This window comes from Psammomys obesus, unplaced genomic scaffold, assembly GCF_907164565.1.
Source record: "Psammomys obesus unplaced genomic scaffold, mPsaObe1.curated_primary_1811, whole genome shotgun sequence".
NCBI lineage: Eukaryota > Metazoa > Chordata > Mammalia > Rodentia > Muridae > Psammomys > Psammomys obesus.
Window position 1 is genome coordinate 32,383,517 of NW_026591086.1, and position 24,478 is coordinate 32,407,994.

Sequence of the window (24,478 nt, forward strand, 5' to 3'; positions counted from 1 at the left end):
AATTTTTAGAATAATCGACCAGATTTTAAAATATTTAAAGGAGGCAACTGTACGCTTCTGCAAGTGATTAAAAAAAAAGTACCTGGTGTGCATCAGGCAAGTACTGTGCACTGAGAAGCATCTCCTCTCTATAAGTGATGGAACAGAACTTCTGAATACTTAGAAAACTTCATCCATTTCCTTATTCATCTCACACAAAACTTTAGACAAAATATATTCTAATGGACAGAATGATTATCAATCTTGACACCCATAAAAGATTATTGTGTGAAAGCAACTGTGTGTTCAGTAATATTATAGGAAAACAGGTGGTGGTTAATTTTGATGGTGTGAAATGTTCAGTATCTTTTAAATGCTGACAAAAGCAAACAGCTTGTCTCTTATCATCTTCAGTCATTCAGCAAAATTAATTGCATTTCTGCATGACGGATTGCTGCATTCCTTTTATTTATCTAAAAGAAGAGTTTGCCGTATAGTTAATTTGACTTTGAAAATGCTTTTGACATGTGTATAGTGAAAATTTACTGTCACACTAGTACGTTACTATCCGTGTCTGGGACATAATTACAGTCATAATGGATAACATGGAAGGCTTTCGCTCTCCTACAGTGCATTTGTTTATTTGCCTTAGTGGAATGAAGACAGTCTCTGAGTTTTACACTGTCACATATCTATAGTGATGCAAGAGGGAAGAGGGTTTATGAAACGAGAAAGAATGTAAGTTTCAAATTAGATTTCTTCAAGTTTTTGGTGAACCAATATTTAATTAGGTCATAACACTTGCCCGATCCTGCTACTTTGTATACATATAGTGCAGGATGATGCCAGTAGATATTATTATACATATTTAATGTTAAAATTCATGAATTAACAGTGCTAAATCATTTCTTGGAGTAATCAAAATAATGAATGTGCCTTTTCAAACCTTAGAATGAAAAATTCATGAAATTTAATGAAGAAAATACCAGATAATAGGTCAAAGTCAACATTTTACCAAAAAAATATACTGAAGTGGCCAAGTAAGAAAAAGTGTTTGAATAAAATGCTTGAGCTCTAGAATATATTCATATAGGTTTTCACATCAGCTGGGGATCGTACAATTTCACACTTTTAACAGTCTTTGGATTTAATTTTCTTCAGCTGCTTGGTTGCCAGAGATTCCAAATATTCATCAGGTTTTAAGATGTGTATAAAAGGGAAGTTTTTGCCAATGTACTGTAGAACTAGGAATCTGTTTCTGCCCACCTATTCCAAAATTTATATTTGTATTCTTTCAAAAATGTCATTTTAAAACTGACTTCATAGAGGAAAAATCGATGCTAGTTTCTTTCTGCGAACGGTAATTCATCTCATATTTAAATCCTACAAAATAAGATCTTAAGGTGTGTGTGGAAAATACTTAAGTTGTGGGTGAACTTTATTTTATTGGATTACTCAGTGATTAATTGGCCTAAAAACTTTTGTTGCTTTGGCTAGAATAAAAAGTGCCTTTGCAGGGCTGCATTCATTATATTTGTAAGCAATTTACATTTAAAGTGATAATAGTGGTGGCACCTTCAACAGTCATCAAGTGGGTAATACGCCATGTAATGTGTGCTAAGAACTCTGCATGCTGCATGCCATCTAATCCTCTCAGTTACTACATGTGATGAACCTGAAGTGCTGAGCAGTCAACCAATTTAATGGAACCCTCACAGCTAGATGCGGCTTAGTCGAAATGTGGAGGAGACTTCTCTAAGCGCAAAACATATTTTCAGCTCTTTCATTATTAGCTAATATTGAATTGTAAATATTTGTAAAATAAATATAGCAAAACTTATTGAGCTAAAGTAAAAAAATGGATATGACTGATATCATTTTTCGAAAAGATTGTTTTGTGTAAAATTTGCACAATGAATTTATCAAGATGCAATCTTGGAAGCCATGCAAGAGACGTTTCTTAAAGTATAATGTTAATGCACTTCAAAATTAGGCATTAGGCATTTTGTCACATAAATTTCAAATTGTGTGCATTTATTTTCAATTTCATGTAATAATTTTGTTTAAAAAAATGTTAAATAAAACTACTTTGCGATTTCATCTTACTCAAGTCAGAGAGTGTAGCAAGAAAACAGCTACCAGCAAATGTCAGTGATTATATGGGGTAAAGAGAACCCTCATTTAGTGTTGATGGGATATAGGTGCAGTCATTCTAGAGCCCAGTGAGGTGGATTTTCAAAGAGGTAAAAATGAAATTACATATGCTCCAGCGATATAATTCTTTGGCATATAAATATATGTTCAAAAGCCTTGATATTCTGCTCCACCGATACTTGTTCAATCATGTTCATTGTTACCTGTTCACAATAGGAAGGAAATAGAAAAATCCTCAATGTACCTCAGCTGATGAATGGATAAGGAAAACATAGCATATACACAAAATGAAATCTTATTCATATGTAAAGAAATAGATTACATGGTTTTCAGGTTAAATGGATGAAATCAGAATAAATTATACTGAGTGAGACTATGCAGACCCAGAATACAAGAAATTCTGCATGTTCTTTTTCATTGTTAGTCTTGCCACAAATTTTTAGATTTGAGTTTATAAACTGATGTGACTGGACAACAAAGGAGAATGGGATGAAGGAAAGAAGGGGAAGGAGGAGACTAGGACATAGATCTTATGAAGGAAGACCACTAAAATCTGTGCATCTAAAGAAACTAAGCAAGAGAGAGGACCCTGACTAAAATGTTCAATCCCCATCCTGAAAGGCAAAGAGGATGGACATCAGAAGAAGAAGAAAACAGGAAACAACCTAGGAACCTGCTACAGAGGGCCTCTGAAAGCCAGAAGAAGAAAACAGGAAACAAACTAGGAACCTACCACAGAGGGCCTCTGAAAGCCTCTGCCCTGCAGACTATCAAAGCAGATGCTGAGCCTGATGGCCAACTGTTGGGCAGAGTGAATGGAATTTTATGTAAGAAGTAGGAAATAGTAAGAGCTGGAGAGGACAGCAACAGAACAAGAAAATTTGAACACAGGGAACTTCCCAGAGACTCATACTCCAACCAAGGACTATTCATGGAGATAACTTAGAACCCCTGCACAGATGTAGCCCATGGAAGTTCAGTGTCCAAGTGGGTTACATAGTAATGGGAATAGGGACTGCCTCTGACATAATATGATTGGCCTGCTGTTTGATCACCTCCCCCTGAGGGGGGAGCAGCCTTACCAGGCCACAGAAGAGGACAATGCAGCCACTTTTGGTGAGAACTGATAGACTAAGATCAGAAAGGAGAGGAGAACCTCCCCTATCAGTGGACTTGGGGAGTGGCATGCATGCAGAAAGGGGAGGGAGGGTGGGATCGGGAGGGGAGGAGGGAGGGGCTTATGGGGGAATACAAAATGAATAAAGTATAATTAATAAAAAATAAAAAATGTTAAAAAAATTAAAAAGGTTTCTGTAACTAGGGAGGGATGAAAATGACAATACAGAGGGAGAAATAGTAAAGAAAGAGAATTGACACTAAATATATTTGAAAAATATATAAACTTTATAAGCTTACTTTAAAATGCATATAGTATATTAAGAAAACAACTAACTTAACCAAGTACCATGCATGGAGATAACCTAGAACCCCTGCACAGATGTAGCCCATGACAATTCAGTCTCCAAGTGAGTTCCATAGTAATAGGAACAGGGACTGTCTCTGACATGAACTCATTGGCCTTCTCTTTGATCACCTCCCCCTGAGGGGGGAGCAGACTTACCAGGCCATAAAGGAAGACAGTGCAGACACTCCTGATGAGATCTGATAGACTAGGGTCAGAAGGAAGGAAAAGAAGACCTCCTCTGGCAGTGGACTTGGGGAGGGACATGGGTGGAAAAGGGTGAGAAAGGGAGGGATTGGGAGGGGAGGAGGGAGGGAACTACAGCGGGGATACAAAGTAAATAAAGTGTAATTAATAAAAAAAAATATTTTAAAAAGTGAAAAAAAAAAACAACTAACAACAAATGCTACAGAGGATGTAGAAAAACTTATTCTTTGTGTGGTGAGGAAACTAGCCCAGATGCTTTAGAAAACAGTATGGAGAATCCCACAAATATAGAAATAAATCAACCTTATGACCCAACTACACTACTGATTAGCATATTTTCAAAGTACTTTATATCTTAATACACAGTCATTTTTATTAATTATTGTTCTATTCAGAATACCTGGGAAATACAAATAATCCAAATATTCTTCATTTGTAGAATGGATAATGGAAATATAGTATATATTTTATATGGAATACTCTTCCACTACAAAAAAAATGAAATTGTGAAACTTAAATGAATGTATGCTTATGAGTGAGGTAGGTAACCCAGACTCATTAAGACAAAAGACACATGTTCTTTCTAGTCTGAGGTTTCCTTCTTCAAATCTTCAGATGTGAGTATATAACACGAGATCACTACAGAAACCAGGGAGATGAAAGGAATCATTGTGGGAGGGGAGAAGAAGAACAAGAGAGGGGGATAGCAGAATTCAATTAACCTCAAGGAAAAACTTGGGCAAACAAAGGGATGCTTTGCAATGGGAGGAGCAAGAAGATAAATAGAGAATAAAGCAGGACTAGGGGAAAATATCACCCAAACACATTTAAATTGAATTATGAAGCAAATGGTGATAAGACTCCATGAAAGTGCCACAACTGTCTAGCAAAATCTCTTCAAATTATTGCCTAGAGAGTACAAGACAATTCCTAAACAATATAGGACATTGTTATTGCCTTTGATTTCCTCCTAAGACTTGAGGCCAATAGCTAGAACTATGCTGAAGCCTCCTATCTGAGAAGAAGCTGTATAGTATCAGAAAGTGGAATATAAGGTGGCAAGAGAGAAAAGTAATCAATAATCCTACCCTCCTGTGCAGTACTATAACTACAACGACTAACCAGACAATTCCTCTCCAATGATATAGTATTGACCTACATATGCTGGGTATATCCAGTGGCTATGTCACTGGACATAAGTCCTGCTAAGTAGAAGCAAATTTATTCCCAGTACAGTAAGCCTAGTTAACTACCTGTGGTTCAAACATCATAGCCCTTAGAGGAGAGCCCATCTCTGTTGTTGTTGTTTTTTCAACCACTGTAAATTATAACTATATTCTAAATCATTATGCCCATGGATACGTGTAGCTTAACCATCATCAAAGGTTCTTTTTGCAGCAGGAATCATTGGAGACATAAACAAATGATTAAAATTTGGTTAATTAAAAAAAAGTGGGGTGCTCAACAACACTTTCATATCTATAACAAAATCCTTATACCTAAGAATCTGGAAACATCATAGAAGAGGGAAAATCAAGATTATAAGAGCCAGAGATCCAGGAAATTTGCTTCAAAACAATGCATTCTATATGTGAGAAGGAACTACATATATGAAATCCTAACATGGTTGCTTAGGTAATTCTTGCACCATGGCAAAAAAAGCTAACATCTCAACATTGAAAGGGCAAAATTTCACAAGGCCCCACACTTAGATGAAGAGCTACAGGTAATTAATGACTACTTAAAAGAGAGAATATCAGTCATTTTCAGGGATGTGGACCATATGTTAACCACTTAGGTTAACCCTAAGTACATATGCATGAGAGTAATACTAAATACAGTAAGAGAGAGAGAGAGAGAGAGAGAGAGAATGGATTTAAAAAGAAATGAGTGAAAATATTTGGGATGCAGTTCTCCTTAAGGTCAGTTTCATTTGGTTGGCATATGAAAATGTTTTGAAAAACTAAGTGGCATTTTATGAGAAATAAATTTAAGCAGACAGACATGATTAAGTAAAAAGAATGGAAAGTAGTTACAGGAGCCTGTGGGATAATGGTAGTTTTATTGGAATACTGGTCAAGAGTGAGGGTTTTTAGTGTTGTGACAAGACAAAAGTATTTGATTGGGGCCTGGCTTACAGTATTAGATGTTTGGTTCATTACTGTCATAGTAAGAAGCATGGCAGCTTGCAGGCAGAAATGACTCTGGAGGAGGAAGTGGGCATCTGAGACCTCAGAGGCCACCTCCAGTGACCACTTCCTCCAAAAGGTCACATATCATCCCCGACAAGGTCACATTTCCTAATAGTTCCCCTACCAATGGGCTTACGGGAGCTATTTTCTTTCAAACCACTGAAAGAGATAAAAATAATTAAATGAAATCAAAAGCTATTCAGGTTGGATTTTAATTGGTATTACTTTGAGTAGGAGGGGTATTGAAGATTTTTCTTGATTGTGTTTTTAGCAAGAGAGAGTATCAGCTATTTATTTTTAATAAATCATATTTTATTACAATCTGCACTCATTGGCTGGAAAGCCTACTTAAATAATTTATTCCTGAGTAGTTTTCTTTCTCTGTGGTATTATCAAAGGAAATACTTATAAATATTAGAAGGGAGTGGTTTTATTTGAACATTGAAATTGAACATAAAATTTTTATTTGAGGTACATTTAGGAACTCAAGTAGAATTAAAATAACACATACTTGCATCTACAAACCGGAAATTTTTTGAAGGGTTTCTAAATTTCTAGATTAAACCTGATAGTTTTGACTAATTTTCCTACATGTAGTTTATGATACCAGGGAGAGAACATACAGTAGAGAAAATGTCATTTTATATCATTAAGTCAAATGTTGTCAAAAGTTCAATCCAATCCTGAGCTAAGAAAGAAGTTAGTTTGTTCTCCAGAGTTTTGCAAATATTGTTTTATGTATAGAAGTCAGAAAGGCTCAAAGAAGCTGATCTGCAAATGGGGCAAGGGTTTAATCAGGCATACAGATTATCTTCTGTGTCATAATCACATGTCCTTTACATCGGACCTCTATTGAGTCTCACAGTAAGTAGGATTTGAAAAATGAACTCAGGGCCTGTTCCGTCACTGAGAAGCCCACAGAGATGCTGGATGGGTCAGTTATCAGTACCAGGCAGGGCTATCCAGGAAGAAATCATATTTGTCAAGATAACTACATGCAAGCAGGCAAATTACGTATTGCAACCGTGAGTTCAGTTTTACTTTTAATTATCGGTTGTCAAGAAACAGATTGAGATTTGTTATACCATTTTTCTTACCTTCAGGATAGAATTCAAATTTTAGTCATGCATAGTCCCTAAGAGAATTTATTCTTTTTAAAAATTAGTCATACCATGATTAATTATTTATAAATCCAGAGGGTATCTAAGGTCTTGAAAAAAGGTTGCTTGTTAGAAGAAAGTCATAAACTGGAGTCCTGTGCTTTAGGGTACATATTGTCTGATGTTATAAAGGCTTTTTCCAGGCAAATTCTATAGGGCTGTGTGTCTGTTGAGAAATATCCCATTTCACTCTCTACAACAATGATACTCTTTTCTAGTAGGTGCTATGATCAACAAAGAATTAATGCATTTGCTCATTATATTATTACTCATTTCATTAATCATAAATGTTATTGGAAACTTACATGATTACTGTCCATTGATTAAGATTACCACATTTCTTTTTTTAATCACCTTCACCAGTGTCCACTTTCTTGATTATCTTCTTTAGGTGTGTAGATTTCATTATGTTTATCATATCTTATAGGTCTATATAAGCGAGTATATACCAAGTTTGTCTTTCTCCTTCTGGGATACTTCACTCAGAATGATCTTTTCTAGATCCCACCACTTGCCTGCAAATTTCATGATTTCCTCCTTTTTGATTGCTGAGTAGTATTCCATTGTGTAAAAATACCACAATTTCTGTATCCATTCCTCCGTTGATGGACATCTGGGTTGTTTCCAAGTTCTGGCTATTACAAATAAAGCTGCTATGAACATGGTTGAACAAATGTCCTTGTTGTGTACTTGAGCAAATTTTGGGTATATACCTAGGAGTGGTATAGCTGGGTCTTGAGGTAGCACTACTCCTAGTTGTCTGAGAAAGCACCAGATTGACTTCCAAAGTGGTTGAACCAGTTTACATTCCCACCAGCAATGGAGGAGGGTTCCCTTTTCTCCTCAACCTCACATTCATTTAGAATATTTTCCATATGTTATTGCTTACAAATATTAAGTAATCAATGTGTGTGTGCTGTTTTTTGAATTACACAGTTTTAAATTAATTTAATATTTTTATTATGACTAATTTTGAAAAGAAAATCAGAGATAGTTGTAAATATGTAGCTGTTGATAAATTAAAACTTAATTTTTACTAGACCTATTCAAATTTTATTTTCATTATGTAACCAGATAGGTCAATTAAATGCTTCCTGCTTCAAGATTTATCTATACAAGGAAGTATCAAAGAATACTTCAAAATATAATTTTTCAGAAAAAATTATTTTTACATTGAACATTTAAGATATAGGTGTTTTAGCCAGGAGAGGTGCATATAGTGACACAATATACAGAATAGAGTAGACATATCATTTAAGAGATGAAGGGAGCTAACAAGGAGCATTTCAGTGCTCTGCAGCTAGTCATAGCAGTGATGAGAAGACACTGTAAACAAACCCTTAGTGACCAGTGAATTAGAATACCCAGTTCAGATTCATGTTTTAATGAAGAAAATGGAGTAGAGTTTGTGTTCCTACTCTCTTCAATGTATTTATACTATCGCATGCCTCATCATCAGCTACATCTTAGTGCAAGCCAGATGTAGAAAAGCCTATGAGTACAGTAAAACCAAGGCTCTAAAGGTGGAAGATTTGTTACTGGTAATTACATAAACATACTGAGGCTTGTATATAATATATTCCTGCACAAAATAAATTATTTCTTGTCGTGTGGCTTTTCCTTAGGCTGTGTAAACATTAATTCACTGCAAAAAGAGAACTGACATCAGAACAAAGATATAGCTTCACCTTTGTCTAATTTGGTGAACCAATGGCTATGTTGGGATTACTTATGGACTCAAAGGCAAATGTACTAATGAAAGGCCACTCAAGCAGGTATGATGAGTCGTGAATCTACATCCCTGGAGTCCTCTGCCTAATAGAGCAGTTTCCTCTGAAGCATTGTCTCTGCCTACCAAATACTTACTTTTAGGGAAGGGATAGTGTAACTTGTTTTTCAAATTTTATATTTTTTCTCAGAATTGGGTTTTAACTCTGACAGACTCTACCCGGCAAGGTATCAAAGCAGATGCTGTGACTCATAGCCAAACTTTGGGCAGAGTGCAGGGAATCTTATGAAAGAAGGGTGAGACAGGAGCTCCACAAGGAGAGCAACAGAATGAAAAAGTCTGGGCACAGGGGTCTTTTCTGAGACCTTTACTCCAACCAAGGACCATGCATAGTGATAACCTGCATAGATGTAGCCCATGGCAGTTCAGTGTCCAAGTGGGTTCCCTAGTAAGGGAAACAGGGACTGCCTCTAAATCTACAATGAACTCAGTGGCTGGCTCTTTGATCACCTCCCCCCTGACTGGGGAGCAGCCCTGCCAGACCATAGAGGAAGATAATGCATCTTGTCCTCATGAGACCTGATAGGCTAGAGTCAGAGGGAAGGGGAGGAGGACCTCCCCTATCAGCGGACCTGGGGAGGGGTATGGGAGGAAATAAGGGAGGGAAGGTAAGATTGGAAGGGAACAAGGGAGGGGGTTCCAGTGGGGATAAAACTGTAATTTTTTACAGTTTTACAAAGTGAATAAACTGTAATTAATAAAAAAAATTTTTAAATATATATTTAAAAAAGATGTTGGTTTTATTTTTAAAACTCAAAGATGAATCTGGGCCCAAATACATCACATACACAGAAACCATAAAAATAAATATATTTTTTCTCATTTATTTATTTTGTTTACTTTACATCCTATAGCCCCTTCCCTCCTCCAGGGAGGGAACAACCTTTCCCATCTCTCAAAATACAATATAAGCTTTGAGTCTGTATAATGTTGCTAGTGTACATATGTGTTCAGGACTGACCATTTAGTACTGGATAACCAGTTGGTGTGCTTTCCTGAGGAAGACTATTTCTCCCAATCTCAGAATTCCTTAGGTGCCTTAACTCTCTGTGTAGGGCTGAGGCACATTGAATCTCACCTGGTCTCCAGCTCCATCTAACACCCACATTAACATATCAATTGGTGTCCTTGTTCAGGCTCAAGCTTTGTAAGACTCTCAATTCCATTCCTTTCATGGGTCCTTTGAATTTCTATATTCCTTCCAGAAGGGAATGTTACAGTCCAAGGAAAGAGCTGCACTTGTGACTTTGTACTTTGTTAAAACTACAGACTTTGGAAATTAATCAGTTATTCTTCATTTAACTCTACTTAAATGCAAAGATATAGTCAGACTGCACATAATTAACTATGCTATAGCATTTAATAAGTAACTTTAATAATAGCATGCATTTCAAGTAAAATAATTTTTCCTTGATGCTGCTAATTTAAAAATAATTAGTAATAAAATGATGTGATATTTCACTTATGAAAAAGATTGAATATTTTCAATTCACAGAAAATGAGGATTTCTCAAACTTCTACTTTCTCCTTCACATCTTATTAGTTAATGTATTTATTATTACATGGATACAGAAATAACAAAATAAAATAGTTTGTGCAAGTACTATTTCCACAACTATTGTCATGTAAATACATTTTAGAAACATTTCATAGCTGTCAATCTCCTATTGTAAAAAGAGAAAAAGTATAAATAATAGCTAATGTATGTTCATCCAATTCTAAAAATTATTTAAAATGATAGTTACATTAATATTGTTTAATTGAGATGAAGATAACCTGTTTTTAACTAGGGGAGAAGATAATTTATATTTTAAATTACATATTTTATTATCAAGATTAGTAATTTAATATAATTAGTAGTAAATTGGTTCTAATTTACATTATTGGTACACAGAAATAAAATAGTACTACAAAATAGAGTTCATTAGGTTCTTAGACCAAACATTACTACTGACCTAAAAACTGGTAATAAGGAAAATTTCAGTTTATAATTTACATTGAAAATTTATTCTTTTAGTTAAATTTTTTCTCATTCGAGTATATTCAAAGATATATTGAATAGTGATCTATGTCTACTCATTGATTTTTGTGTACTTAAGGAATGTCATATCAACTAGGGGGAATGTAAAGGGAATCATGAATGCACACTTTAGAATGCTGATGTCTCACCTTTAGGACTTAAGTAATAAAAGACAAAAACAGTGTTTTTTGAAGTCATTGGACTTTTTATATTAGAAAGATGAAACAAGAATATAAAGAGAGGCTATTGTCAGTATTGGCAAGAAATGAGGGAATCAGAAAGCATAAACTGATGAAATCTATTTAGAAACAATCATAGGAAGTGATATGCAAGAGCTGGCCCCCAATAATTAAAAGCATGCAGATCATTCATATTTTGTTTAAAGGAGTTTTGGTGGTCTTCTCAGTACAAAGGCAATTTATGTTATGTTGTAAATTTTCTTAAATATGGAGAAAAATATATTGTAGTATATTATTTTGAAATGAACACTAAAAGGTATACTTACACAAAAATTTTGATCTGGAGTTTAGAAGAGTTTTGCTTTGACTCATATTTTATTTTAATGGGTAGGTGATAGCATATTATCATTGTAATAATTGAACTTTACAAAACAAATGGGAAGCATAAATTAAAGCAGAGAAAACTATCAAAGCGGTCTTCCAGATGGCACAAGTATATGCATTAGTTTTTTCACAGGGAGAATAATTTTCCATGAATTAAGAAAGGCAAATATGAGTTCACACATTTTCAGAGAAAAATGTCCTGAGAATGAGTCTGTGTAACCCTCAGCCCATAAACAGTATGTCTGTATCAAATTCCTCTCCTCATGGTTCAGAGAGCTATTGGGAAAAGGACACAGAAAGATTTTTAAGAGCCAGTTGAGATGGAGGACACCAAGAAAACAATGTCTTCCAGACACTAGAAGACTAACATAGATATGAACTCACAGAGTCGATGGCTGCAAGCACAGGATTTTAAAAATCCAAACCTTATGTGGGGCAAAACTGAGAAGTGGACACAAACCCCATTTTTAAACCAGAAGCTATCTGCAAGGGTCAACTGCTAACCAACAATAATTAGTTTTTTTTGTTTGTTTGTTTTTGTTTTTTTTTTCCAATGGAGTCTCACTGAGTATAGGAACCATAGGGCAGGTATCATGTCCAGGAATAGATGACAAACACAAAACAAACAGTCATATTTTTTAAGACGTTTTGCCTCATAATGTTTTCTTTGGACTTTTTTTTTTAACTTTATTGGTTGTTAAGCCCTGCTGGAAAGGTCAAAGTTTGGCATTACCTGATAGGTCCTGAGCTCAGTGTTAAGATGAGGGACTCCCTTCCTCAGCTGTTTCCTCCTCTCCCCCTGATTTGGGGAAACAGGAAGTCCTCTAAAAGAGTGTCAATTTAGGCACAATACAGGCCCAGCCTTTTCCTGATAAGAAATCTGTTCAGTGTGCACCTAGGTTTCCTGGAAATATCCTCCATGCTAATAAGTACTGCCCATAGATAATTCAGTACTGCATTCCCCCTTTTATGATAGGACTGTGCTACTGCATGTAAATGAAGTATCCCTGCCCCCCTAGTCCCAGAGACTCAAACACATCCACCATGAAACCCATCCCAAGGTTTATACTGTCCCAAATTTACAAAATAAACTTTCTCACTCCACTCCTCCATCATGGCCATCCGAGACCAGATGCTTCTTCACTGAACCTTCCAGCTATAATCCTTGTTTCAGAGGAAATCCTTTTCTCCCGTACGAACCCTCAGCTGTACCGAAAATCTTGTGACATACAAGTCTTGTTCTTTGTAAAGGCCTTTCAGTGAGATGCAGCAGGACAATTGGTCTTTTGTTTGTATACTATCATTTTGGATATTTCATGTGTTTACCTGTGACTTTCTGTTTGTATCTGTTTCACATGTTTTTCCTCTGTTTTCTGTTTCTTTTATTCTAGGTTTTTTTTTTTTTTTTTTTTTTACTTGTTTTCTAAACAGAGAGATGAAAGACAGGGAGTTGTGGGGGAAGTAGCAAAATGCTAGGTGCAGATGAGGGAGGAGAAAGAACAGAATATATTGTGTAAAATTATCTTTAATTTAAAAATATAATTTTAAAACAGAGAAAGGCAATAAAATGAGACAAGCCATTTGTCTAGTTAATATCATTGTAAGCTAAGTGGGATGGGTCTGTTAATGTTCACTCTTTCTCTCTTTCTCTCTCACTGTGTGTAGGAGCATGCATGTTTGTGTGTATGTGTGTGTGTGTGTGTGTGTGTGTGTGCAAGAGCAAATGCATCAAAGAATGTGCCTACAAGTTACACGTGGTTGTGCATTCATAGCAATTCCAGAAGTCAATCTGGGTTATCATTCATCAGGTATTATACACCTTCATTGTTGAAACTTGTTCCCACTGGCTTGGATCTCATGAAGTATACTGGTATGATGGTTTGACTGATAATGACCCCATAGGCCCAAATATTTGACTACTTGATCCATGGTTGGTGAAACTGTTTGGAAATGATTAGGTGATGTGTCATTTTTCAAGAGTTCTAGCTTTGTTTAAGAAAATGTGTCTTACATGAGCTTTACATTTTCAAAACCCATACATTTGCAATTAGCCCTCTCCCCTCATCTTTTTTCTCCCTCTCCCTTTCCCTTTCCTTCTCCCTCACACTCTACCCTCTCCCTCTTTCTCTGTTTCTGCCTCCTATTTGTTGATTTGCTGCACATTCTCAGCTACTCCACTAGTGGCTTTTCTGCCTGCCTGCTGCCACGTTCATAAAGGTGAAGATCATGGACCTACCTCTGAAACTCTAAAAAGACCCACAATCAATTCTTTCTTCTTCAAGTTGCTAGGGCATAGTGTCTCTTCATAGCTCTAGAAGAGCAATTATGAAAATGGTGTGACTGATCAGTGGTCCCGAATTTTTTCTGAGCACTGGGATTGCCAGTGTGTCCCACCATAAATGACATTTAACTTTAAGGATTTATTTTTATTATAACAGAGTACTTGCATGTATGTATGTATGTATGTATGTATGTATGTATGTATGTATGTATGTATAAGGAGAGTATATATGACATGGTTGCAGACCCCTGTGGTATGCGTTTCCCCGGAACTAGTTATAGGCATTTTTTTAGCCACCAGCATGCATGTTATCTCTCTAGTCCACGGCAGAAATTTTTGCAGTTTCTAGACATTAAATACAGGTACTCAGACCTGTAGAACTAGCACTTTTTAATTTCATCTTAAATGTCTTTTATAATCTTTTAAATAATAAAAAGATAAAACTTGAAAACATCTCACAAGCAAATGTGAAGAGTCCTAAGTACGATGGCTGATTCTAAAATACGTAAAAACTAGAATATATTTTTAAATGATTAAGTGTCAGTAAGTGTACACTGAATTCCATGATCATGTGTTTCTACCCAAAGCAGTTGTTTTCATGTTGGGAAGTTTCAATAATTTTGAAACAATCAAAGTCCTGGGTAAAAGAAGTAGTAGGAAAAAGAAAGCGAAGAATCCACAGAGTAACATCTAGAATTAAGGTAGTATCTGTGTACTAAACTGGTCTAAGCATGTGTGTACAGAACAGAATTCCTGTGAGATGGTTACTGTGAAAATGCTGACAGGCTTCCTAAATAAGAAAATAATAGTAGGTGATCAAAACTGGGCTTTTTTAGATGTAACCTTTTACCAGTGATTATAGTTCTAGTTGGGGACCCCTCAGAAGAGGGTAAGGAAGAAGTGTAGGACCCAGAGGGCTTCAAGGACACTATGATAACATGGCCCACAGAATCAACTGAGGAGAGAGAGCTCGTAGGGTCTCAATTTGTGTTCATGCTATGGCTCTGCCCTTGTCTCCTCCAAATCCCACCTTCCTTCCCTCTTTTGCTCTTATGCCCCTCCAGTAGCCCACTGATAGGGGAGTTCCTCCTTAACTTCCATCTGACTCTAACCTATCAGGTCTCATCAGGACTGGTTGCATTGTCTTCCTCTGTGACTGGCAAGGCTGAACCTCCCAAGGGGAGGTGATCAGAGAGCCAGCCACTGAGTTCATGCCAGAGATAGCCTCTCCTCCCCTTAAGTAGCTTCTTTTTCCTGTTTTCTTTTTTCTCCTATGAGTTGGGTATATCCTATCTCTCCCTCTTTCTGTCAAATCTTTCTCTGACTCATGCATTTTTGTTTGTCCTTCAATTCTAGTCACTTTTTGGAATTAGAGGTTTGTGTTAAAGGTGTGTTTGTACTCCAGCCAGAGGGGTTAAAGGTGTGGAGTAAAGGCACATCTGTATTCCAGCTGTATCACACAGACCTAGGTCATTGAATGTGATCCATTGCCAGAGCAGTCATTTTCCTTTGTATTTCTGTTTATACTTATATGTATAAAATGACAATGAAAAAGAATCCATAAGTTAGAAAGAAAGCAATGAGGAGTATATGGCTTGGATAGAATAGAAGAAAGATAAAAATTATTCAACTACATTATAATCACAAAAGTAAAAGAAAAACAAGATTAATGCTCCTTTATTTTGGCTATCAAACATAGCAATGATTTTGTGCCAGTTTCAGGAAAAGTGGAAATATTCTTATCAATTAAATGTGGTTCACCATTCAATGAAATACCTGATCTAAAAGATTTTGTGGATTTTTTTTTCTTTTATTAATTCTTCTGTCATACAATACATCCTGGCTGCAGCCTCTCCTCCCTCCACTTGTCCACAGTTTTTCAAAACACTCCTCTGTTACTCTCAGCTTCATTACTCCTCCATTTCCCTTCAAAAAATAACAGACCTTCTAGGGATGTCAACCAGACATAGCATAGTAAGATACAACAAAACTACGCACAAGCCCTTCTACGCAAGCTGGATGAGGCAACCCAGGTAGATGAAAAGTGTCCTCAAAGTAGACAAAAGAGTCAGAGACACCCTCATTCTCACTGTTAGAATGACAACAAAATCCACAATTTAATCAACCATAGCATGTGTACAGAGGACTTAGCATAGACTCATTTAGTTTCTGATTGATGATCAGTCTCCATGAGCCCCTGTGAGCCCTGCTTAGTTGATTCTGTGGGTCATGTTCTCATGTCTTTGACTACCTCTGGCTTCTACAGTCCTTCCACTCCTCTTCTGCAGAGTTCCCAACCTCTGCATATTGTTTGGCTATGGCTGTCTACATCTGCTTCCATCAGCTCCTGGAGGATGCTTCTCTGATGATGATTGGGCTAAGTAGGCAGATCTACAAGTACACCAGATTATCATTAACAATAATTTCACTGACTGCTTTATCAGTACTGTTGGGTGCTATCCTGGGTCTCTGGGCCATCCAGATTCCTGTTCCTGGCCATTCAGGCAGTGTAAGGCATGGCCTCCCTCTCATGGCCACTGATAACAGTGGGATCGTGTAGCTTAGAAGTGGAACTTGAAGTCTCAAGACTTCAGTTAAAATGATGACTCTGCTCTTTTAAACACAGTATTTTCTCAAACAAAATTCCTGAGGAAGCATAGTGCCTCAATTTAAACATGGAAAAAATTATGAAGCTTCTATTTGTTAAGAAAATGAGTGAAATTAATCAACCAACAAACTCCTGAACATTTATCAAAATAATACTTACCGATACAGCTTCTAGGAAAACTAACTTTTCTCCTCTATATCAAAACTCAAAAATGTAAGTCTGTCTACACTTTGGAAATGCAGCCAACAAATGATGTCCTATGTCAATACAGGCAACAAATTGCACAAGGCAAATACATTAAAAGAGTAAAACACATTTATATGCAACTCATATTTTGGTGTTCATTAGATTCATGATAGATGCTATCGCCCATAACTGAGCAAACCAAAAGTCTGTGAGTTCCCTTGGGGTTTTCCTTTTTCAGAAAAATTGCCAGTTAGTTACATAAAGTATCTACATAAATAAACTGTACAAACACAGAAATTACCTAAATTCTATTTTTTTCACTTTCATTTCTTCTACTTACCAGGGTTTTTTGTTTGTATGTTTGTTTTTTCTTTATGCAACCTTAACAGTTTTGTCCTGGAATTAACTATGTTCCCATTGTTTGTATGTTTTAAATTATACTGTAGTTTTAGGTTTTATATCTCAGTCCTTATAGGAGTCATATCATGAAGGATCATAATGACTCTGAATTGATTGTTTATTAATTTTATGAACATTAATGCTAAATTAATACTTTGAGGAAAAGTGAAAAATCAGTTTCTTATGATTATTTTTTTGCAATTTAATTTTAGTTTCAGAAATTACTGCCATGATGCCAAAGCTGTCCAAAGTTCATATCCAATTTTCTCATTTGTTTCCACAATCATGACTTGTTTTATCTCTAATGATAATATCCTTCTAATGAGTCTTCTTTCACAAAGTGTCTGTTTTTTAAATAGTAACTCTCACCAGATTTCTTGAACTCAAAATGTGTTCTCTACTAGCCTAAACACATGTTTGTTTCTTTTTCAATGCACAATTGACCAAGTTAATTTTCTGAATAACAATTAATGTCGAACAGTTGTAGCACATGCCTTTAATCCCAGTCTTCTGAAAGTGGAGATGACAAATCTCTTAAATTCAAGGCCACCCTGCTTCAGTACAGCCAAAGCTACAGAGAGAAACTCTTTCTCAAGGAAAAAAAAAAAAAAGATAAATTAATAAAGTTATCACTCTTGTACTATGGGAATACTTCCCCATGTGTTTCATCAACACCTCTATATACTGTTGCCTGAGAGCCTTACAATTATGTGCCTTCTATTCTGTTCCTCTAGAATTCTTATCTATAATGATCTTTTAATTTCTCAGTGAATCATTGACCCTGGGAGACTTGTAAATTTCTCATATGTCCTTACAATTTGTATGAATTAGATCCCATTTTCTAGGAGCAAATCCTGAAATAATGATATCGACCACTAACCCTTGAATATTTGTACTCTAATGTGTGTGTGTGTGTGTGTGTGAGAGAGAGAGAGAGAGAGAGAGAGAGAGAGAGAGAGAGAGATTCCTTATACTAGCTCTATGTAATGCAAGGACAAAGTGTCACTGAGCAGAAAATCAGGGCACCAAAGGTGCAGTTCTTTGCCAAGATAACCCATTCACAGTGAAGCTTGAATTGGAACCAGGAAAACTAGCTTCAGTGTTCTCCCATAGGGGCATTGCTAATGACTCTATTCCTTCAGTGTGTGAGTATAACTTGTAATAGACTCTACAATGTGTGAAAGAACAAGCTGAGAATCTTTCTTAATAACAAGGAAACTTCAAAATAGCCAGAGAAATGAACCTTCCATGACTAACCCAGGCCCCTCTTATGTTCTTTGGTTTTGCATAGTGTTCCTGGTGCCCACTGTTATATAAAAAATGAAAAAGGACAATGCCTGAAACCAAAATTAGGTTTCTGTAAAATTGGAAGGCAGAAGCTCTCAGACAATGCATTGGAACAATGGCAGGAAAGACCTCACAGCTATAGGTAATGAGGGTCACATTCAAGTACCAGCTACTTATTCAAAGAATACAAAAGTTCATGATAAATCAGATTTTAAAATTGGACCTAGTTATCACTCCCTTAAATGAAATGAAAGTGCAGCTAAGTGTACAAAGATAGCTATATTCTAAAATACATTATAATGAGGTAGTGATTGACACTCCAAGACCATACCCGGCATTTTTACAAAGCAGAATGACACATAATGGGCTTTTAAAAATTCACTTATTACCACAAAGCTTCACCAAAATTTCTGGTTTCAGGAATGGCATGAGTTTCCTATAAGAAAGTACGCCATCTGTCCACAGTTATGATCAACAGAGATATCCATTTGAGATTCCTCTCTACTTCCAATGCAGCATCTGTGTTCTTCACCTGTAGTTTACATAGCTTGATGTCTTTTAGTGATTTTAAATTTGAAAATTACACATATGATACTGAAGGAAAATATTATTTTCCTTCAGTCTTATACATTTATTTTTTATTTTACTTTATTTTATTTTTAATTACACTTTATTTACTTTGTATCCCCCTTCTAGTTCCCTCCCTCCTCCCTTCCAAATCCTTCCCTTCCTCTGCCTTCTCCATACATGCCCTTCCCCAAGTCCACTGGTCTGAGAGAGTTTCTTTTTCTTCCTTCTGATCCTACTCAGTTTGGGTCTCATCAGGAGTGGCTGCACTGTCTTCCTCTGTGGCCTGGTAAGGCTACTCCCCCCTCAGGGGGAGTGATCAAAGAGCAGGCCAATCAGTTCATGTCAGAAGCAGTCCCTGTTCCCATTACTAAGGAACCCACTTGGACACTGAACTGTCATGGGCTACATCTGTGCAAGGGTTGAAGAGGAACCAAGTTAGGAGCCTCCTACAGAGGGCCTCTGAAAGATTCTGCCCTTCAGACTATCAAAGCAGATGTTGAGACTTATGGCCAAACTTTGGGCAGAATGCAGGGAATCTTATGAAAGAAGTGGGAAATAGTAAGATCTGGAGAGGACAGGAGGACCACAAGGAAAGCAACAGAACCAAAAAAAATTGAACACAGGGGACTTTTCTGAGACTCATACTCCAACGAAGTACCATGCATGGAGATACAATTTATTTTTAATGTACAAATTATGACAATAAAATATACTAAGAATTATTAAAAATTGTGTAAGCTTAAAAACTAGACAAAGAAAGTCTTTGAATCTAAATTGAATTATCCGGATGTAAATTTTAGCCCTCTCCTGTTATTATGTTTATATGTTGTTTCTGTAATTTAAGACATGAACCTTTAGAAATGCAGAAATAAGACCAACCCTATTTGTAAGACGTGCATGTATATTTAAATACACGCTAGGTCACCAAAATGTGAGTGGAGAAGATGAAGGAAGGCTTGACTACCCATAAATTAGCATGCTTGACATCTTCGTAGTGATTTTCCTTGGGCAGCATCTATGCAATGTGGTATCTATCATTTTAATATACATCCCCAATTCTAGAAATATATAATTCATTACGTACTTGATGACTGATTCAGTGTGTCACATTCCTTTACTCTACTATGGCTTTGCAACATTGATTTCTTTTTGTAGAATTTCTTTACAATCCCTCAAATTTTAGTGCAAAATATCAGCACTATGCAAAGACTATTTTGACTTTCAAGCATTTATTTCAAACTCATTTATAGTTAAGCCAGTTATTTATATATTTAATTCATGTTTCCTCAAATCTTCAAGAAAAAGTGTGTGTTTCTACATTGTGTTTCCCATCAACATACAGGATAACATAGAAAGTTATAAAAGATCTGATTCCATTTCTGTTTCTGAGAATAAGTGTTTGTGTTCTCCACAAATGTCAATCATAGATATGAAATTAATTCCTTTTCATTTTCATTGAAATAATTTATATGTACTGACAATAGTAGTAGTCAAAGATATAAAATATTTCTGATATACATGTGTAGTGTATATATATGAATTGGCTTGTAATTTTAAGAAAAATCAAAATATATTATTGAGTATTTTTAAATCAGAATATTGTTTTTTAAACAATTGTGGCTTATGTAATCTTACTAACTCATATGCTACTATTTGAGCAGTTTACACTTTTGGAGAAAGTATTCATAATATTGTGCTGGATAATTTTATGTCCCCTTACAAAAACAAAAGTTATTTGAGAGGAAGGATCCTCAATTAATAAAATTTCTACATAAAAACAGGCTGCCGGCAAGTCTGAAGGGCATTTTCTTTTTTTTTTTTTTCTTTATTAATTACACTTTATTCACTTTGTATCCCCCCTGTTGTTCTCTCCCTCCTCCTGTCCCAATCCCTCCCTTCCTCCACCCTCTGCATGCATGTCCCTCCCCAAGTCCACTGATGGGGGAGGACTTCTTGTCCTTCCTTCTGATCCTAGTCAATTAGGTCTCATCCTAAGTGGCTGCATTGTCTTCTTCTGTGGCCTGGTAATGCTGCTTCCCCCTCAGGAGGAGGTAATTAAAGAACAGGCCAATCAATTCATGTCAGAGACAGTCCCTGTTCCTATTACAATAGAACCCACTTGGACACTGAACTGCCATGGGCTACATCTGTGCAGGGCTCTCTATCTCTATGCATAGTCCTTGGTTGGAGTATCCATCTCAGAAAATACCCCTGTGCTCAGATTTTTTGGTTTTGTTGCTCTCCTTGTGGAGTTCCTGTCCTCTCCAGATCTTACTGTTTCCCACTTCTTTCCTGAGATTCCCTGCACTCTGCCATTTTCTTAATTAGTAATTGATAGGGCAGGGCCTAGCCTATTGCGGGTGATGCCATTCCTGCTCTCGGTGCTCCTCAAGCCTACAAGAAAGCAAGCCAAGCAAGCCATGGGATCAAGCCTGTAAGCATGATGGCATCTCTATAGCGACTGCCTCCAGGCTCCTACGCTATTTGCGTTCCTGTCCTGACTTCCTTAGATGATCAACAGTAGTGCAGAAGAGTAAAACAAATAAACGTTTTTTTTTTTTTTGCCAACCTGAATTTGGTCATGGTATTTCATTGCAGTACTATAAACAATATATAAGACAAACATCTATGCTATAAATTTAATGATTATAGAAAATATTAATTTCCCTTTCTTAACAAGGAAAAGTAAAAGCTACAGACTTACACGTCTAAAAATAGTAACAATGGAATTCAAAACATTTTTCAAGTAGCTTCACCATTTTAATAATATGCCAGAGTAAACAGACAAGAATAAAGAATTACCGCTGTTGGATCTTGTTAAAAGTAAATCAATTGCTTTGTCATGAATGACTGTAATTAATTTTGACTATGTCAGCAACTGTGTGCCTTTATAATACTTCTTCCTATAGCTATAGTCTCTGTGTTTTAGTGTGAGGTATAAGCTGTGAATATAATCATAAATTTGTTGTACTTTTATGAGAAACAACATATCATTCTTAGCAATATTTGGAAGAACCATGGATTATCTCCTGGCACATCTTAAAAACGCACTTTAATGCTGAAGTCTTTGGTTATGGCATGACAGCTAAGAGCATTAAACTAAGTTTATGCATTCTTAAAATAAGGAAGAATACAGTGAAACATTTGTAGAACAAGTAAGGGATAAATAGATAAACAAGTAAACAAATAACAAAATCTAAAAGAACTCTCTACAAATTGCTTTTATGTTGTGGCAATTATGACACATACACAAAGAGGGTAAACAAACTATCATTCTAGTAACACATATAAAACACTTCAATTAATTTATGATAAGTCTGGCATTAAAGGCATGTGCCACTGCTCCCCATTTATTTGTGTTCTAATGAGAGAAAAAAAAAGAGACTAGATCCAGATGGGATGGAAGATAGGGAGGAATTGGAAGGAGTATAGGGAGAAGAAACCATAATTAGGGTATATTATTTGAGAAAGAAAATATATTTTCAATGAAAGGAAAATATGAATCTACTTTATATTAAGTTTCTAGTTGCAGTAGAAAATAGACAAATACCCAGAGTACATGCTGCATTTCCCAACCTAGTAATGTGGAGCCAGAAGGATCAGGAATTTAAAGTCATTCTTAGATATATAACAAGGCTAGCCTGAGCTACACGAGACCCTGTTACAAACAACAACAAAAAGAGTCAAACAATCTATACATAAGATAGAGCATTGTGTGAATTAGTGTTATATCTCCATGATACCGGTTACTTCATAAATTACATGAATTTTCAAGACTGTAGCACTAACTACTAATCTTAGATATCTCTTTTTTTTACCAATCATTTCACACCCTCATGGTATCCCGATTTGCTTACATCCCTAATGTGTTCTGTCTTTACCTCGATACAGACATCAAGATTTATAATATCCTGATTCACTTTGTTCAACTTAGTTGGATTGGTGAGCCATATTAAATGACGGTGGCTTTACCTTGTTGATCATTCCTTGCCTATTTAGAGGAAGGCAAGTCAAGCAAAGCTCTTGTTATGCTCAGTGGACAGCATTAAATGATGCAGTCTTATAAAACCACAGGCAATATTTGCTTTGAAGTATCTTACTCAGAGTTTCTGGAATTTTGTGTACATATGTATATAATATGTGTTTATTTTCATGTGTGTGCAAATTGATGTGTATACACACACAAACAGGTGCACATGCACGAATTTGCACACCTGAGTGACTTTGTGCTTTTGTTTGGTGGGTCTGGAAATTGAAGCCAGATCCATAGTTTTAGAAAATAATTACTTAATCTGAGCTATCTCAATAGACCAAAAGTTTGATTTACATTGAAAGTTGAAAATTTCTTTGGCTGACCTGTGTGGTCAAGCCATAAAATTGACACATACTGTTCTTAATTACATTCTCTCTCTCTCTCTCTCTCTCTCTCTCTCTCTCTCTCACACACACACACACACACACACACACACACACATATCTCAGTAAGTTTCAGGTTTGAGGGAAAAACCATTTTTTCAGAACTCTAAGAACCAGTACATATATCCAGAAATGAGCCTCAAACTGGTTTTGTCATTGTTAATTAAAAGCCAGGAACTTGTGAAACTATTTTCCATCTGCCAAAAGGAGTCATCCCCTTACTTCTGGATAAAAGGGCATATGGTTCTAATGGTATGTGTACACACACACATGTACATGCATGACTATGGCTACATATAAAAGGCCATATTAGCTTCCAGTTTCCTTCAGCATCACAAATGCTTGTTATACATTTTAAAGTCCCCACCCCAGTCTTGCGGCTCTCCCTTCCTCACAGCTACTCACTCTGTTTATAACCTGCTAATACTGCTAGATAATTATCTATCTGTCAATATTTATATTGCACATATACAAACATATATATATATATATACACATACATATATAATTTCTTAACCCCCACTTATTATCTCTTATTGTTTTACTCTCTCTCTCTCTCTCTCTCTCTCTCTCTCATCTTCTTCTGGATTTTGATATGCTCTAATCTCTATCTCTTGCTATTATGCTTCCCCCAGTATTCTCTACCTCTTTCCCACTTCCCTAGGAATAACTCCTATTCTTCTGGCCAAATCAATCCAGTTCTTTATCTTCTTTATCTTACTGCTTTTATATCTTCCAGGTTCTTTTGAATATTTTCTTTCTCTTATTCTCAATAAAAACCTTCCCATATTGAGGAGCCAACACTTTTTTTATCACATCCCCTCACACACGTGTGGTGCCAAAAGCCAGGAGAGACACACGTGAACCCCTTTCTAAAGGGCCCAGGCTCTCCAACTGAACCAGGCTCTAATTTAACTCTCTTAAGGAATGAAACATTTGTTTCAGCTCATTTCTGATACTGGTAATATTCGACTCCAAATTTTCGAATTTGCCTCTTCAACTGCTTCTCTTCAACTTACTTTAACTACTTCGGCTGATAACCTTGTGCTAGCCCTGGAAGCTTCTCACCTCCATACAATCTAATCTAGACCTAGAATGTTTTCAGCCTGGGGGGTTTACTGCTGAATATGCTCACTCTTTCTAGCTCTTTCCAAGCTCTGGCCGTGTTGTTCACCTCAGCTCTTCTGGATCAAATCCCTCTCTCA